Raw genomic sequence first — 17,801 nt, forward strand, 5'->3', positions numbered from 1 at the left:
TCCGATCTTTGCCTTGCTCCTCGACTCCTGTGCTCAGAGCCCCGCACCCTCCCACCATCTTTTCCAATTAGCATTCTACCAACAGTTTTTATGCTTCAACAGACAACCAGCCTATCAAACTGCCACAAAATGGAATCTTAAAAAAATAATAAATTCAGCAGGACCTCCATTTCTCAGGATTTCCAAGTTACCACAGCAACCACGGTCCCCTTAAATATTGGGGTCTGCTTCCCCATAAATATTGGGGTCATGGTCATTGCTATAATATAGGCATCAGTCAAGGTCCCACAATCAGCAACAAGATGCATTATGTATTCAATGTATCTAACTTGGAGCAAATCATGTTCACCGCCCCCACAATATTCCCTTGCTGATCAACACTGGCTCCCAGTCTGGCAATGCTTCAAATTTAAAATTCTCATTTGTGTTTTCAAATTCCTCCCCATCTCTGTAACCTCTCCCAGCCATACAACCTTCAAAGATCTCTGCATCTCTCCAATTCTGGCCTCTCGTGCAACAATGATTTTAATCACCACCATAGGTGGCTGTGCATACAACTGCTAAGGCCATAAAGCTCCAGACTTCCCTCCTTAAATGTCTCAACCACTCTCTCCTCCTTTATGACGCCCCTTAAAATCTAGTTCTTTGGCAAAGCTTTTGGAATCTGTCCTAATATCTCCTTATGTAGCTAGTTGTCAAACACCATTTTGATATTGCACATTGTTATGGTCCCAGCTGATGTTAATACTGGACAAGTCAGATCCCAGGATGAAACCTGGCTTGATAGGTCCTAACTTTTATTTTAGCTATTGTGGAGGTCAGTTACTGAACACATTCACAAGTGTCTGCCAGCATACAGTTAACACAAAGAATAAAACATTTAATAAACAAGAAAAATGAATTATATTACACTAGACAAAAAGGTTGGAACGATTTCAATACAGGTACCAGAAAATGATTCAAACTCACACTATTCCTTTTATCCCAGCAACCCTTATAGACAAAACCCCAGTGAAGATTTACCAAGGCTTCTTGCTTGGGTTAGCTTTGTTTCAAACAGTTTTCTTCCAGCGGACTTTTGAGCATCCACTAGATGCTTTTCTTCAGCTGGTACCTTTCCTTGAGACACCCAATAATCACAGTCTAAATTCACTATTACTTCAACTTCAGAGCAAACACATGAGTTCCCTAAAGTCAGTTTCCCAGCAGGCTTGCAGGATTTCTTGTTAGAGAGATTAGATCTTCTGTCTGCACTCTCTTGTAAATACGTACTAACTAACTGCCCTTCTGTGTTTTCCTGCCTCTTGATGTGTCTCTGGACCCCTGTCACGCGGCAACAGCACAGTTTTTTTTTTACTAAACAACTAAACCCTTGGTAATCCATCTCTCTTCATTTCAAGTGTTGTAAAAACTCATTAAAGTACACATATACCAACAGGACCCCAGACTTCCCAGCACCCAGCTCACAAAAACCACTAAATGAAACTAAAACCAGATTTCACCTTTCTTAACATCCAAATACAAAATATAAATTGAATTTAAAGCTATACACTGTTCCGAACAATGTGCTTTATTCTGTTAAAGGCACCATATAAATGCAAGCTGTTGTTACTTCTACTACTGAGCCATGATTGACACAAGGCTATTGTTGATGAGAAGCAATTCTGAGTGTTAAGATGCTGAAGTGCAATTTAAGGAAGTGGTGTGACAACACCTTCAGGACAGTTTGACTGAACAGGAAATGCTAGAAATATATAGCAGGCCCGTTAGGATCCATAAAGAGAAAGAATAGGCATAAATCTAAAACAGTAACCAGCCTCATTTCTTTATAGATACTGATAGGCTTGCTGTGTTTTCTTTCATCTCCTATTTACTGCACTTCTATTTACCTGTAGTAAGGCAATGCCTTAAACACAGAACAGCAAACAAAAATCTAGTATTAAAACAGCAAACATATAAAATGTCACAAAGCACTTTACAGCCAATGAAGCACTTTTTGAAGTGTAGTCACTGTTGTAAAGTAGGAAACACAGTAAGAAGTTTGCACACAGTTAGGTCCCACAAACAGCAATGTAATAATGACCATATAATGTGTTTTTGTGATGTTGCCTGAGGGATAAATATTGGTCAGGGCACCAAGGATAACTCCCCTGCTCTTCTTCAAAATACGCCACTTTAGAAAACAGACTGGGCCTCAGTTTAACATCTCATTCAAAATACATCACCTCTGACACTGCAGCACTCCCTCCGTACTGCACTGGAGTGCCAGCTTGGATTTTGTGTTCCACCTTGGGAATGGAACTTGAGCCCATGGCTTTGAGACTCAGAAGCGAGGGTGCTACAGTTTACAGCTCAATAATAAAATTACAGCTATTACTTGGGTAGGCATATCATTATGTACATGATCATGTACATGTTAATTTAGCAATTTAACACTGCAAACAATAATTATAATATTGCAGCATTCAGAACAGTAATTAGAGAAACCAAACTGTAGTGTATTAATAGTATGACCACTGTTGATCGCTCCAAAGTAATTGCATGACACCCAAGATCACTGAGTTAACAAACATTTGTCCTTGTTAACCATATAACAATACTGACCGGATCAGAAAATAAAACATTTAATATGTTTTTGGCCAACATAATACAGGTTAGTTTCCAATCCCAACATCCACCTCAAATCTTTGTCAATTCTTTCCCACGGAGACTTTACCAATTCTAACTAGCCTCTGCTCAGTCCATCCACTTCATCGCAGCTATCCCCTTTACATCAGTGCTTCAGTTCTGTGCCATCCCTCCCGCAAGGCCTCCTCTCAACATTTCACCTCTGCTTCATTTCTTTGTTTCCAGGCACACCCAAATATTTCAGCACCAGATCTGCTCTCTCCCAGTCAACAAGGCCTCCCAACTTCCAGCTCCATTCCCTCCCTGGTAGGAACTCAAGTTCACCCCCCTTTCCACAACTTCACACCCCTCCCACCATTTCACCATTCCTCTAGTCAAAGGGCACCAAAGGGGGTGTTTTGTCCAGTGTCTGCTTAGGCTGGCTTAATTTCAGGTACAAGATTAGCGGATCTCATAAGCATTATTCCTACTGCTTCCTAAAATTAATATGATGAAGACATGGATTTAGCACTGGCAGAATCAACGAGCCTTGATGCCAATTGAGCCTGTGTGCTCCTTTTTAACTCCACAGTTTGCAGCAGCAACAATTCTAATGTCCCAACTCAGGTGTCAGCAATGCCCCTCTAATCTCAGGCATTTAAACATCACCATGCAAGTTCCCCATGACTCTCTCGTATCTTTGGTTTTAGCCACAGCCACCGCCACCGCCACCACCCCCCACTCCCAGGCTTTTCAATTCCTTCTCACTCTAGCTTTACCTTCAGGTCTGCAGTCCCACTGTGCTCCCTCTCAAGTTTTGGACCCCAATTCCTGCTCTGCTTCTTCCGAACCCTGATCCCACGTGAGACACCAGCCTGCCAATCCTGCACAAGTTTGAGACTCAATTGCCCCCTCATCTGTACCACAGTAATTCCTGGACGCACAGTTCCAGTCAGGGCCATGGCCCCAGATTTATCAAAACATGATTGTGAAACATATTTTCAATTAGGCAAATGCTGGCTAAAATTAATTCATATTCTTTAACCAAAAAAACCTATGGTATGCTTAAAGAAGGATGACAATTATATCCTGGTAACTGTGGATTATTCTCTGCCAATAAACTGGTGAGCATCTGTACAAGAGGTTGGGGGACTTTTTTGATTTGTTAGTGTAGAATTTTTGATGTGACTAATTACACAGAATTACTTGGATGTGCACAAACATGGAAAAATAGACATGATAAATGATTTCTTCCACTTAAGTTGTCCAGTTAATGTGAAAAATGATCTGTCACAAATGTACTTTAGCAGACTACAGAAAGTATCATTAAAAGGCCAGTATTTCTAAGGCTTGACTTGAAAGTAGCACAGCAGCTAATACTGTTATTCTCTTGCTAAAAAAAGGACACTCATAAATTAACTTTTATTTTTTTTCTCTTAATGGCACTTTGTGCAATTTTTAAAAGGCCACAGCATTAGTATGAGCTGAAATGTCTGACTGTTTCAGCTGCAAGTGTCAGTGGGCTGAGGGGTCAGGAATTGTGGATATCCTCTTCCTCCAGCTGTAGTCTCTACCACTGCTTCAGAAATAGTCAGGATATAGTATGTTCATTATTGCATCTGACCGCATCCAAGCAGGGTCGACTAGAATTAAGGCATGTCACCCTAGTCATAACAAGATTAAACAAATGTAACTTTCTAAGCTGTTCCATGCTATCAAACCTTCCGAAACTTTAGGGTGGGGAAATTTACATAACATTTTTGAAATTTGAATATAAAATAGAGAACAGCCAATAATATTGATTAAATTTAATAGGCGCTTAGGTACCATATATCCTGTGCATTTCAATATGCAACAATACACTGTAATACAGAGGTATCCACATAAGTTGTCAAGAATTCAGCAATAATTCAAACATCAAAATTATCCAAATGCTCCTGAAAGGTGTGGTGAACAATTGACAGTAACCAGCGCTTGTTACCTGAAGTTAGAAACACTACTGGCTGCAGCATGAACATGCAGTTTAGACATTGCCATTAAGGATTCTCTTCTTTCTAATGCCTTATACTCCTAATAATTCAAACATTTATTGCATAAGCAAATCAAATTATCCGACAATTCAAATTACTCCATTTCTAATTCAGAGGAATTAACTGTATTAAAACTGAAATCAAAGTCTGTGGTTTATTTTAAACTTATAGATGGTTTACTACAATGCTGTGCAAATGGACAAGTGCATGAGAGACAGGGTTCTAGTTACTTTGAAAGCAGCAGCCCATAATTGCCTAAAGCACTGGTTCTGCAGGTTTGTGCAAGTTACAACATCATTAATGAATATGTTAAGCTAGACTTTAGTGAGAGTTACATTTGCTATCTGATAAGAAGTCATGGTTGGATAGGGGCAACAGAAAATGATGATGCATCTCTTCCCATGGAGAATCATTATCACTAAGTAACCAGGTTTTTTAATGGTATTTAAATGTTTGAATCAATGCCTCACTGTCCTTAAAAAGGAAACTGTTTATTAATTTAGCTGGTGTAAACATAGAAAAATGTCCCATGGAGGTTCAGAAAATTCTTCTAGGTTTTGCCAAATTTTGTTCAGATTTATATTACAAATATTATAGGAGCTATTAATCCCAAGGTAATCTCAGAGTAGCGCATTTCCAATTTGGCTTGCAATCCAAACATATAAGAAACTTTTTTCCTTTCCACTATAAAGATCCTTCATCCAGAAAATATGCCTGGCACCCAGCAATGGTAAAGTCTCACATTCTTATTTAAACAGGGTAACACCTCTAAAAATACGTGACAAAGGAATCTCATATGAACATATTAATCATTTGTAAGCTAATACTGCAGTAGAATTTAAAGGGGTGGAAGTTTGACTCTTGATACGGATGTGGTGCATATTTGGTCCCTCTAATTCTTGAGCGACTAACTATAAATGCCTCAAACTCCTTAGGCTCAAGCTGGTTGGTTCAAGGATTGTAGCCTGCCAAAAAAAGTGTGTTTAGCCCATTAAGAGTTGCAAAGCGATGAACTTCATTACTTTTCATTGCACTAGAAACAATATAAAATAGATGTATGGATAAAATAGAAATAGGCATTCTGTTCATTCGTGCATTTCATGTAAACTAGATTGTAGCTTTGTAATCATTATTTCACAACCACAAATGGCTATAGTTGCGAGATGAGAAGTTCCAGTACAAATAAACAATAATGGTTGTCAATATTTTATTAGTTACATTGTTAAACAGATAATGTATATTTGTACACCTATAAATGGGATAGCTGGAACTGGTGTGTTGGAGTAGTATGGACTGTGAATTAAATCAATAAGCTCTCTCCAGCAAAGAAAGCTGCTGTGACTTAGTTTTAACTTCACCAACCAGCATGGATCCAGTTCACATTGGCAGCAGAATTTTTTCTTTATTCATTCATGGGACGAGGGCATCACTGGCTAGGCCAGCATTTATTGCCCATCTCTAATTGCCCTTGAGAAGGTGGTGGTGAGCTGCCTTCTTGAACTGCTGCAGTCCATATGGTATAGGTACACCTACAGTGCTGTTGGGGAGGGAGTTCCAGGATTTTGACCCAGTGACAGTGAAGGAGCGGCGATAGATTTTCAAGTTAGGATGGCGAGTGGCTTGGAGGGGAACTTTCAGGTGGTGGTGTTCCTGTGTATCTGCTACCCTTGTTCTTCTAAATCATAGTGGCCATGGGTTTGGAAGGTACGTCTAAGGAGTCTTGGTGAATTTCTGCAGTGCATCTTGTAGATGGTACACATTGCTGCCATTGTGCCTCGGTGATGGAGTGAATGTTTTGGAATGGGTACTAAACAAGCGGGCTGCTTTGTCCAGGATGGTGTCGAGCTTCTTGAGTGTTGTTTGAGCTGCACTCATCCAGGCAGGTGGAGAGTATTCCATCATACTCGTGACTTGTGCCTTGTAGATGGTGGATATGCTTTGGGGAGTCAAGTGGTGAGTTACTCACCACAGGATTCCTAGCCTCTGGCCTGCTCTTGTAGCCACAGTATTTATATGGCTAGTCCAGTTCAGTTTCTGGTCAATGTTATCCACCAGGATGTTGATAGTGGGGGATTCAGCGATGCTAATGCCATTAAATGTCAAGGGGCAATAGTTAGATTCTCTCTTGTTGGAGATGGCCATTGCCTGTCACTTGTGACATAAATATTACTTACCACTTGTCAACCTCAGCCTGGATATTTTCCAGGTCTTGCTGCATTTGGACATGGACTGTTTCAGTATCTGAGGAGTCATGAATGGTGCTGAACACTGTGCAATCATCAGTAAAAATCCCCACTTCCGATCTTATTATGGAAGGAAGGTCACTGATGAAGCAGCTGAAGATGGTTGGGCCTAAGACACTTCCCTGAGGAGCCGCTGCAGTGATTTCCTAGAATTGGGATGATTGACCTCCAACAACCACAACCATTTTCTTTTGTGTGACGTATGACTCCAATGGTTGGCCTAAAGGTGAAGGTCGGAAACCAAGATACCTTTTCAGGCAGAAGATTATGATCGGCGTTACTTTTGAGAAGAATATCTGAAACGAAGTGCAAATTATCAGGATATGATTTTCCACCATTGTTCTGTGAAGCTGAACCTTAAGCCCAATGGAAGAATGAAGCGGATATATGGACACGGGTTACGTCTTTACCAAAGGAAAAACAAGGTATGGTCTTGGCACTTTCACTTCCCACCAGAAGCAGGATCAGATGCAAAGCATTTTCAGAGCTAGAGGCTCATCGTTCGGGCACTGAGGAAGGTTTCAATAATCTCTAAAAAAATTTATGGACAAAATTTATAAGAAAGGTGACCTGTTAAATGCATAGGAGGCGTGGTCAGATTTTGATAAATTTAAGAGGATGAATGGCTATTCCATAGAAGAATATATCATGGAATTTAACAGGTAATATAATAGACTGCAGAAATTCTATTTGGAGATCCCTAATTTGATGCTTGCCTTTAAATTGTTGGATTGCGCTAAAGTATCGAACATGCAAAGGCTCCTTGTCTTGACTGGAGTTTGATTCTCAGAGATATGCTTTTGGAACAGATGTCTGAAGTTTTAAAAACACTTCTGGGGAAACATTCATTTCCAGCCCCTTTCTCAGTACTAGCGGGACATAAGAAGTGGAGGATTCAATGCTGGCAGCATTTCAAGATTGTTAGATATGGGGAGCAAGCATCAATACAAAAGAACCACCACAAAAGAAATGATGATGGAGACCCTTTTCTAGCTGCAACAGACAACAGGAATTGGGTAGCTATTGCAAGAGAATGAACCCCAAGAATAACCGAAGTATGGTAAACAGATGCTTCAGATGTGATTCGAAATATCATTATGCGATGAATTGTTGAAATGGAATAACAGGGTTTTTGAAATGACACATGACAAGGAAGGATCGAAAGGGAACGATGATGATACTGATCAATCAGAAGGAACTGTACAGCTCACCAGAAGTTTTAGTCCGGTGATGGGTGTTCCAGTGGCGGACGCATTCAGTTGTGCTGTATTAGACAGTGGATGCATGTCTGTTAACAGTAGTATATAGTAAAAACAAAGGTAATTGTGGACAAATGCATAGCAACTGGATTGGGAGCATTGGGGGGAGGGGGGGATGGAATTTACCAATGATGAATTTAAAAGTGTGTGAGAAAATATGAACGTTGTAGTGATGAACACCACAGCTGAAAGTCCCTTTAGTAATAGGATTTGTGAAAGAAATCACACAGTAATTGATGAGATGCTTCTCAAAATCTTAGCTGACCAGCCAAGCTGTAAGTTGACATCTGTGCTGGCGTGGCCTGTCCATGCGAAGAATTCACTTCAAATGGCAGGGGGCTACAATCCCTATCAATCAGTTTATGGGAGAAACCCCAAAATACCTTCAGTGATGTGGGATCACCCCACAGCCTTGCAAGGGACTACAATTATTACAACTTTTTCTGAAAACTCGAATGCCCTGCATGCAGGGAGAAAGGCAATCATCAAGACTGAGGGTGTGGAGAATATTCAACAAGCCTTACGACACTTCCTAATGCCATCAGAAACGTATTTTAATTCAGGGGGCATGGTATGTTACAAAAGAGAAGGGCAGGAAGAATGGAAAGGGCCTGATACAGTTACTGGCAGTGATGGGAAAACAGTAATTTTACAACATGGGAATCAAACCGTTAGGGTACATTTCTCAAGGCTAATTGACATGGATTATACATTTACAGAATCTGAACTAGGAATAGAAAGTGAAGAGGCACCATGCACTTCACATACACATATGTTGGACAATTATGGAGGAGCAGATTACAACAGATAAAGAGATAAGTGAATATCAACAAAGTGATACTGAAGTGCAGGATAAGGCTATTTATCCCAAAGGACAACTACCCAAAGTTGGCACTAGAGTAACATATATACCAGTAGGGGCCAGTGTATGGAGGGATGCCACCATTATAGGGAGAGCAGGAAAAGCCATTGGCAAATACAAACACTGACTGAATGTGCAAGATGAGGGACAGGAGGCAAAACGCATGAATTGGCAAACTGAGGTAAAGTTGTGGCAGCGCAGCAAGAATTCTGAAAGCGAACTGGAAAGTGGTCACAGCCCTAGGAAAAGTTCACGGATTTTGGAAAGGGGGTCTGGTCATAAGAGGGAGAGGATTTTGGAAAGGGGGTCTGGTCATAAGAGGGAGAGATTGTGTAACAATAGTCCATAAAGAGAGGAGGGTGAGTAGAAGTGGTAGATTGACAAGAACAAGGACCATAGATCAGGCTAGGAATGCCACTAGAAATAGAAGCCCTTATGATGGAGAAATTTTAATGGCTATTAACAATTTAGAACATAGTTTGATGAAGGATGCGAAACAAAAGGAGTTGGAAAGTAGTAAAGAAATTGATGTACACACAAAAACCAGGGAACAACCAGCCTTACACACAGATGGATATGCACAAAAAAAGGTACTTCCTGATGGCACGTATAAAGCTAAAGCTAGACCAGTAGCTCAGGCTTTTGAAGAAAGACTTCGTGATCAAGATGTCAGGGTGGACTCCCCTACTGCAGGAAAAGTGAGCTTGAAGATTCTCTTAGCAACATATTCCTGGGAATGTAAATCGATTGATATAATAGCTGCATTTTTGCAGGGCGAGGAATTTCAAAAGGGAAGTGTTTTTGAAACCACCTAAAGAAACTGGTGATATAGAAGGGAAACTGTGGAAATTGAATAGGTGCGCTTATGGATTGAATGATGCATCAAGGATATGGTATTTCTCAGTTAGGTCCGTCCCGTTCAAAATGAGTTCTATTTAGCTAAAGGCAGATCCAGCAATGTTCGCAAGGAGGAATTAGCAGGCATCTTTATAATGCACGTTGATGATTTTCTGTGGGGAGGTTCCACAGAATTTGAGCAATGGGTGATAGATAAAACAAAAAAAGGAATTTAAGCTTGGAAGTTGGGCTTTCTGGGCTTTTTTTTATTATTCATTCACGGGATGTGGGCTTTGCTGGCTGGGCCAGCATGTATTGCCCATCCCTAGTTTCCCTAAGGATCTATGAGTACTATGATGAAACATGCTACAGTTGAGGAAGTTCTGAGAGCAAATAAAACATTAACAAAGTTAAATTCAGAGAAATGCACACTCAAGTTTCCAACCTTAAGTGATCCAGGAGACATGAGGTTAGTCATTTTTAGCAATACCTCACATGCCAATCTTCCAGATAGATATTCTAGCACAGCAAGATTTATCACATTCTTGGTGGGAAAGAATAATAAATGTTGGCCGTTGGCCTCGGAAACGAAGAAAATACAAAGGGTAGTTGAAAGTACCTTGGTTGCTGAAACAATGGCATTAGTAGAAGCAATAAATATGGGGGTGTACTTATCTAATACACTGATGAAAATCCTCTATTAGGGGCAATCTGAGAAAAGTTTTCCCATAGAATTCTATGAATAACCGCTGTCTTTGGGGCAATGTTCATTCGACCAAGGGTGTCACTGCAAAAAAGATTGAGGATTGACCTTGCTAACATAAAGGAGACGTTAGAAAGATGAGAGATTTCCAAAATAAAATGGGTGGATGCAAGTCACTAATTGTCAGACAGTTTTACGAAGAAAGGTGCTTGCTCCAAGAAATTATTAGATGTACCTTGTGTTATAATGAAGGTTTGGAAAACAGATATTTTCTTTGATTGCTTTGTAATTACTTATACATGGTAAAGAAGAAAAAAAAATTAAAGGGGGAATATGGGATATATTAATGACTGGTCGTAATATAATGAAAGACATAGAAGTTGGAAAAATACATATAATTTTGTTTTCTTTTCCAATTAGTTTGAAAGATTGTTCAAGTTGAAAGAAAAGAGGGAAATCTGTCAATGTCTTATTAATCACATTGTTAATGTTTAATGGCAATCACATTGTTTAATAGGTGATGGGTATTTGTACACCTATAAATGAGAGTAGCTGGGACACTGGTGTGTTGGAGTAGTGTGGACTGTGAACTAGTCAATAAACTCTCTCCAGCAAAGAAAGCTACTGTGCCTTAGTTTTAACTTCAACTGGCGTGGATCTAGTTTACAATGGTTCTTACTGTTATGATCCCCAGGTTCATGCTTTCCTTTTACTAATTATCAGACTGAAAGGTATTTTCCAGGTTGTAGAGGAAACGGTCCATGCAAGAAAGGGATCAATGATGCTAAACCTGAAAATATATGTAGTGCAACTAAAATTTGTAATGGGATTTCATTGATATATTTGATATCATATCCTTTGATTAGATTAATACTTGACAGAGTCGACAATATTATAAACCCTTTATTTCCTCACTGGATGTTAAGTCCAACTGCGAAGAAAATGAAGGGCCAAAACAAAATTGAGTCAAACCACAGAAATGCTACTGTATTCCTAAATTCAACTCTGTTGGTAAATAATCCTATTCTCATGTTAATAATTTATCCCAGATCATTTTGCAAGATGACTATTGGTGGCACGGGCAAGAAATGTTAAAACTCCACAAATAAAGTTTACCTGAAGTATCAAACCAACAATTGTAACACTAAAGTTTTTCTTAAAACCGTTCAATGTTTTAAATGATTTGTTAAGTGTTCAGAAATTGCAATTTAATAATCAGTTCACCTAATTTGAAACTTTACAATGCAGTGGTATGGAGCAATAACACACTCAAGTTACATATTACATACGACGTTGTGTTTAACATGAAACACTGTATTTAACAGTAATCCTTCTTAGAAGTCCAAGTAACACGGTATATAAACACATCTGCACTAAGCTACACACAAAGAGAATATGTGATAAACTACAGGGTCCGGTGTGTTTACAAGGGAATAACTTCAAAAGAAACTAGATAAAGATCTAAGGTCTGTGCTAACATTTATCAGAGAATTGGAAAGACAGCATGGCCCAGGTTTTCCTAGGGTCTTGTGCTAGTACAACAGTATACATACAGCACAACATTGTTCTTTAGTGAAAACAATTGAGAAAATTCAACAATAAATTACTTCTTTTAAATGTTGACATTTCCTCTATATTTTACAATGCATACATGAAACCAGGGTTCCAGGGTTTATCTACCTCATTAACATGGACCAGAGAGAAGAAAAATTGTGATTCTCTTGCATTTGCTCCAACTTTCTGGTGTCTTTATTGCTATGCCAATAAATCTAGGAACAGCAAGGCCTAGGGTCACCTGACACTGGCGTAATCTATAAGTCTCAGCATGAGAGATCAGTGCAAGCTTATAGCATCATCTACAGTGGTTAAAGGATCTTCAATTTTTTTGTTAACTTTTTTCATTCTTTGTGGCAAGATAGACATTCATTGCCTATGCCTTGTTGCCCTTGAGAAGGCAGTGCTGGTCTTTCCTCTTAAACCACTGCAGTCCATGTGGTGAAGGTGCTATCACAATGCTGCTAGTTGAAGAGTTCCAGGATTTTGACACAGCTACAAAGTAAGGGTGATATATCTAACTCAGGATGCTGTGCAATTTGGAGGGCAACAGAGATGGTGGTGTCCCTGTATACATGCTGTTGTGAGAAATGATTTCTTAAAAAAATATTTCTGGGGAATATTGTGTTATTCTGTGTAAAAGGGTGTGTGCGTGTGTGCGCGAGAGAGAGAGAGAGAGAGAGAGAGATTTAATTAAGCTGGCAAAGATTAATAGGAGACAGGTTGTCTGCAAGGTTTAAAACATGAAAAGGATCGAGGTGTTAGGTTTGAGATACAAGTGAAGAGGTTAGATCTAACATTTACATTTTTAGATAAGTGGAGAGTTTGTTTGAATACAAAGGGGAGTCAGAGGTGGGAAGAAATATGTTTCCATCTTGCAACAGTTCCATAGGCAAACAGAAGGGCGGCATTATATTTTATTGACCTGAAAGCGAAGACATAGTGGAAACATGAAAGATCATATATTTGGAAGGATTTGAGTTTCAAATAGGTGTGAAAACAATGGAACCAGAGAGAAAGGGAAAAAAGGGTACTTTAGAGTTACCATGGGTAGTTTTTAAAAAATTAATTCAAGGGATATGGGCTTCGCTAGCATTTATTGCCCATCCCTAATTGCCCTTGAGAAGGTGGTGGTGAGCTGCCTTCTGGAACCCTGCAGTCCACATGGTGTAGGTACACCCACAGTGTTGTTAGGGAAGGACTTCCAGGATTTTGACCCAGCGACAGTGAAGGGATGGCGATATATTTCCAAGTCAGGATGGTAAGTGGCTTGGAGGGAAACTTTCAGGCGGTGGTGTTTGCATCTACCTGCTGCCCTTGTCCTTCTAAATGTTAGTGGTCATAGGTTTGGAAGGTGCTGTCCAAGTTGCCTTGGTGAGTTTCTGCAGTGCATCTTGTAGATGGTACGCACTGCTGCTACTGTGCATCGGTGGTGGAGGGAGTGAATGTTTATGGACGGGGTGCCAATCAAGCAGGCTGCTTCGTCCTGAATGGTATCTAGCTTCTTGATTGTTATGGGAGCTGCACTCATCCAGGCAAGTGGCGAGTATTCCATCACGCTTCTGACTTGTGCCTTGTAGATGATGGACAGGCATTGGGGAGTGAGAAGGTGAGTTACTCATCGCAGGATTCCTAGCCTCAGACCTGCTCTTGTAGCCACAATATTTATATGGCTAGTCTAGTTCAGTTTCTGGTCAATGTTAACCCCCAAGATGTTGATAGTGGGGGATTCAGTGATGCTAATGCCATTGAATGTTATGGGGCGATAGTTAGATTCTCTCTTGTTGGAGATGGTCATTGCCTGGCACTTGTGTGGCATAAATGTTACTTGCCACTTATCAGCTCAAGCCTGGATGTTGTCCAGGTCTTGCTGCATTTGAACATGGTCTGCTTCATTATTTGAGGAGTTGCAAAGCGTACGGAATATTGTGCAACCATCAGCAAACATCCCCACTTCTGACCTTGTGATGGAAGGAAGGTCACTGAGGAAGCAGCTGAAGATGGTTGGGCCTAAGACACCAACCTGAGGAACTGGTGCTCGGTATGACTTCAAACAGCAGAGTTTTCCCCCTTATTCCCATTAACTCCAGTTTTACTAGGGCTCCTTGATGCCACACATGGTCAAATGCGGCCTTGATATCAAGGTCAGTTACTCTCACCTCACCTCAAGAGTTCAGCTCTTTTGTCCATGTTTGAACCAAGGCTGTAATGAGGTCAGGAGCTGAGTGGCCCTGGCGGAACCCAAAACGATTGTTAGTGAGTAGGTTATTGCTAAGCAAGTGCTGCTTGATAGCACTGTTGATGACCCCTTCCATCACTTTACTGATGATTGAGAGTAGACTGATGGGGCGGTAATTGGCCGGGTTGGATTTGTCCTGCTTTTTGTGTATAGGATAGACCTGCGCAAATTTCCACTTTGCTGGGTAGATGCCAGTCTTGTAGCTGTATTGGAACATCTTGGCTAGGGGCGCAGCAAGTTCTGGAGCACAAGTCTTCAGTACTATTGCTGGAATATTGTCAGGGCCTGTAGCCTTTGCAGTGTCCAGTGCTTTCAGCCGTTTCTTGATATCACGTGGAGGGAATTGAATTGGCTGAAGACTGGCATCTGTGATACTGGGGACTTCTGAAGGAAGCTGAGATGGATCATCCACTGTAGCAAATGCTTCAGCCTTATCTTTTGCACTGACATGCTGGGCTCCCCCATCATTAAGGATGTGGATATTTTTGGAGCCTCCTCCTCCAGTGAGTTGTTTAAATGTCCACCACCAGTCATGATTGGATGTAGCAGGACTGCAGAGCTTAGATCAGATCCGTTGGTTGTGGAATCACTTAGCTCTGTCACTTGCTGCTTATGCTGTTTGGCACGCACGTAGTCCTGCACTGTAGCTTCACCAAGTTGACACTTCATTTTTAGGTATTCCGCCTGCTGCTCCTGGCATGCCCTCCTGCACTTTTCATTGAACCAGGGTTGATTCCCTGGGCTGCTTTGAGCTGTAGTTGTTGAGCTGGAGCTGTTTGAGCTGTTAGCCTGTTGAGCTGGAAGTGCGAGATGTAGCAGCTGAAGCTAGAGCTGGAGCTGTAGCTGAGAGAGGATGCAGTTTGAATCAACCATCCAGTCAAGCCAGAAAAGACTTGGGTGGCAAAAAGCAGTTTTATTCTGAAATTTGGATCTCCACCACAGAGTGGAAGAGGGTTAGAGGTCATGTGGCATGCCTCTATTAAAGCTACAGCACTTTACCTTGGGTAATATTACTGGACTTTTTTATATTTAAACATCTATAAGGGAGCGTTGCCTGGAAGGTGCTTACTTGTGGGTCTGACCAAGTAGAGTGTGTTTTTGGGGGAATGTTTTATCAGACTAAGTCTAACTGTGTATCTGTAATTTTGTGTACTTAAGTTTGCTTTTATTCTTGTTAACAAAGCTTTTACTTTTAATTTTTTTTGAATCCCAAAAGCATTACTGGACTTCTTACGGCTGAGATCAGTATGTCCCCTTCTCATTTTCATAGTATGAAAAAAATTGTTTGGCCCGTAAACCAAGTTTCACTCCGGGATTTGGTTTGCACAGCAATTAACATCAGTTATAACAAATTTGAGGACGCGTCCGGGATTATTAAAATTCCTTGATTGGGTTGGAGTTTGTGAATCCAAGGGATACAAGTACGAGAAGAACGCTGGACTCAGGAGTATTGTGTTGAGGGATTTTAAAGTGGTTGGACTACAAAATGCCTTTGGCAATTGCTATGACTTTTCTGGGCGTGGAACATGTAACTGTGGAGTATTTGAAATCTCTGACTAAAACTCAGTTGAGAGAATTAGCAGATAAAGTGCAGGTAGAGATAAAAGTGGAATTTCGTAAGGCTGATATGGTTAAAGCGCTTACCCAGCATTTAAAGTTGGAGGAAGGGTTACCTGAAACAAGTGTGTCACAGCTAGAGGTAGGAAGACTTCAGTTGCAAATGAAGCAGAAGGGATAGAGAAAGGCAAAAGCTTGAATTGTAAGGAAGGGAGAAAGAAAGAGGAATTAAAAAAAACTCGAATTAGAAAGAAAAAGGAAGGAAAAAGAAAGGGATAGATTAGAAAAGAATAGGAATACAAAAGCTTCAATGGGAAAGAGAGGAGCAGGAAAAGGAAAAGGAAAGATTACAAGGGATAAAAATTCAAAAGCTGGAACTTCAACTTCAGAGAGGGAAGTTAGCAATGGAGGAAAGAGATAAAGAGTTTCAAAGAGAGATAGAAGCTAGACAGTATGAATTGTCTAAAGTAAAACAGAATAAAGGAAAAAAGGAAAGATTGTGATTCAGATGGTGACTTTGATTCCTCTGACAAATTTGATTTAATTAAAAATCTTCAGTTAGTGCCTAAATTTACAGAGGATGGAGTTGAAAGATATTTTACGCCATTTGAAAAGATAGCTATGGAATTGAATTGGCCAAGAGGTGCTTGGGCTTTACAAAGCATTTTGTTAGGTACAGCAATGAATGTGTATGCAAGCTTATCAGAGAAGCAGTCTGCAGATTACGAGATAGTAAATAAGGCAATATTAAATGCTTATGAGCTTGTCCCTGAAGCTTATCAGTTGAAGTTTAGAACTTTAAGGAAAAGACCCCCATCGGACTTACGTGCAGCTTGCAAGAGAAAAAGAAATTATCTGGGATCAATGGTTCAGAGCATTAAAATTAGGCAAGACTTTTGAAAATGTAAGTGAGGTTATGATTGTGGAAGAATTTAGAAATAGCATTCCAGTAAAGACATATTTAGAAGAAAGACAAAGCAAAAAGATCAGGGAAGCTGCTATTTTAGCCAATATGTATGATATTTCACAAAAACAAAAAGTTAAGTGTAGGAAAAGAGTCATATGCAAATCAGCAAGGAAGTTGGAGATTTAGAAAACCTAGTGATAGTAAAAATGTTAATAAGAAGGATCAACCTGAAGGACACCAGTCTATTAAAGACGGAAAGGTGGAAAGTAGAGTTTAAGGGAGGAAGTTGATGTTACCATTGTAATAAGACTGGACATACGAGATCATGTTGTTGTAGGTTAAACGGGAAACCCAATGCGGTGGTAGGAATTCAGAAAAGTTCTATAAGTAAGAGTACTGTGGGCTCAGAGATCCAGAGGCAAGATAAACCAATGTTTTTTGTACAGGTGGAGCAGGAAGAATCAGTGGTAGCTAGAGAAGTAGGAACGTGTTCACAACTTACCCAAGGGAGTTCTGAAAGACAGGTTGCAGAAATGTTTAAAGCTTTTATATGTGAAGGGAAAATATATCCATGTGTAAAGGGAAGAGCAGGAAAGGATGTCAAAATTTTAAGGGAAGCTGGAGCTAGCCAGTCCTTAATGCTATGGGATAGTGCTATCTGTGGCCAGGAGGGTTAATGCAGGACAAAATATTAATTAAGGGAATCCATGGCAAAGTCAACCCTATTTCATTGTGCAATTGTAAATTTAAGAAATCATTTGAAATCAAGTGGTGATTGTTGGGGTAGTAGAAAAATTGCCCATTGTAGTGGTTCAATTTATTCTATGGAATGATATAGCTGGATCACAGATATTGACTATGCCTATTGTAGTCGAGCAGTCTGTTGAGGCACAATGAGGTTTTACAGAAAGAGCATCCTGGATTGTTTCCAGATTGTGATCTCATCACCACACAAACGCACAAGTTTAAACAGGAAGAGGAAGAATCTAAAAGGTAGGGGGAG

The 17,801-nt window shown here is 40.2% G+C and overlaps 1 protein-coding gene across 3 annotated transcripts in view; it reads right to left on the reverse strand.

Moving 5' to 3' along the window:
- cdk6 (cyclin dependent kinase 6) overlaps positions 1-17,801 on the reverse strand; it is a 328,683-nt gene that overhangs the window by 254,655 nt on the left and 56,227 nt on the right. The gene's annotated exons all lie outside the window — the stretch shown is intronic.

The sequence above is a fragment of the Cetorhinus maximus genome, chromosome 3 (genome assembly GCF_964194155.1).
Source record: "Cetorhinus maximus chromosome 3, sCetMax3.hap1.1, whole genome shotgun sequence".
In the NCBI taxonomy this organism is placed as follows: domain Eukaryota; kingdom Metazoa; phylum Chordata; class Chondrichthyes; order Lamniformes; family Cetorhinidae; genus Cetorhinus; species Cetorhinus maximus.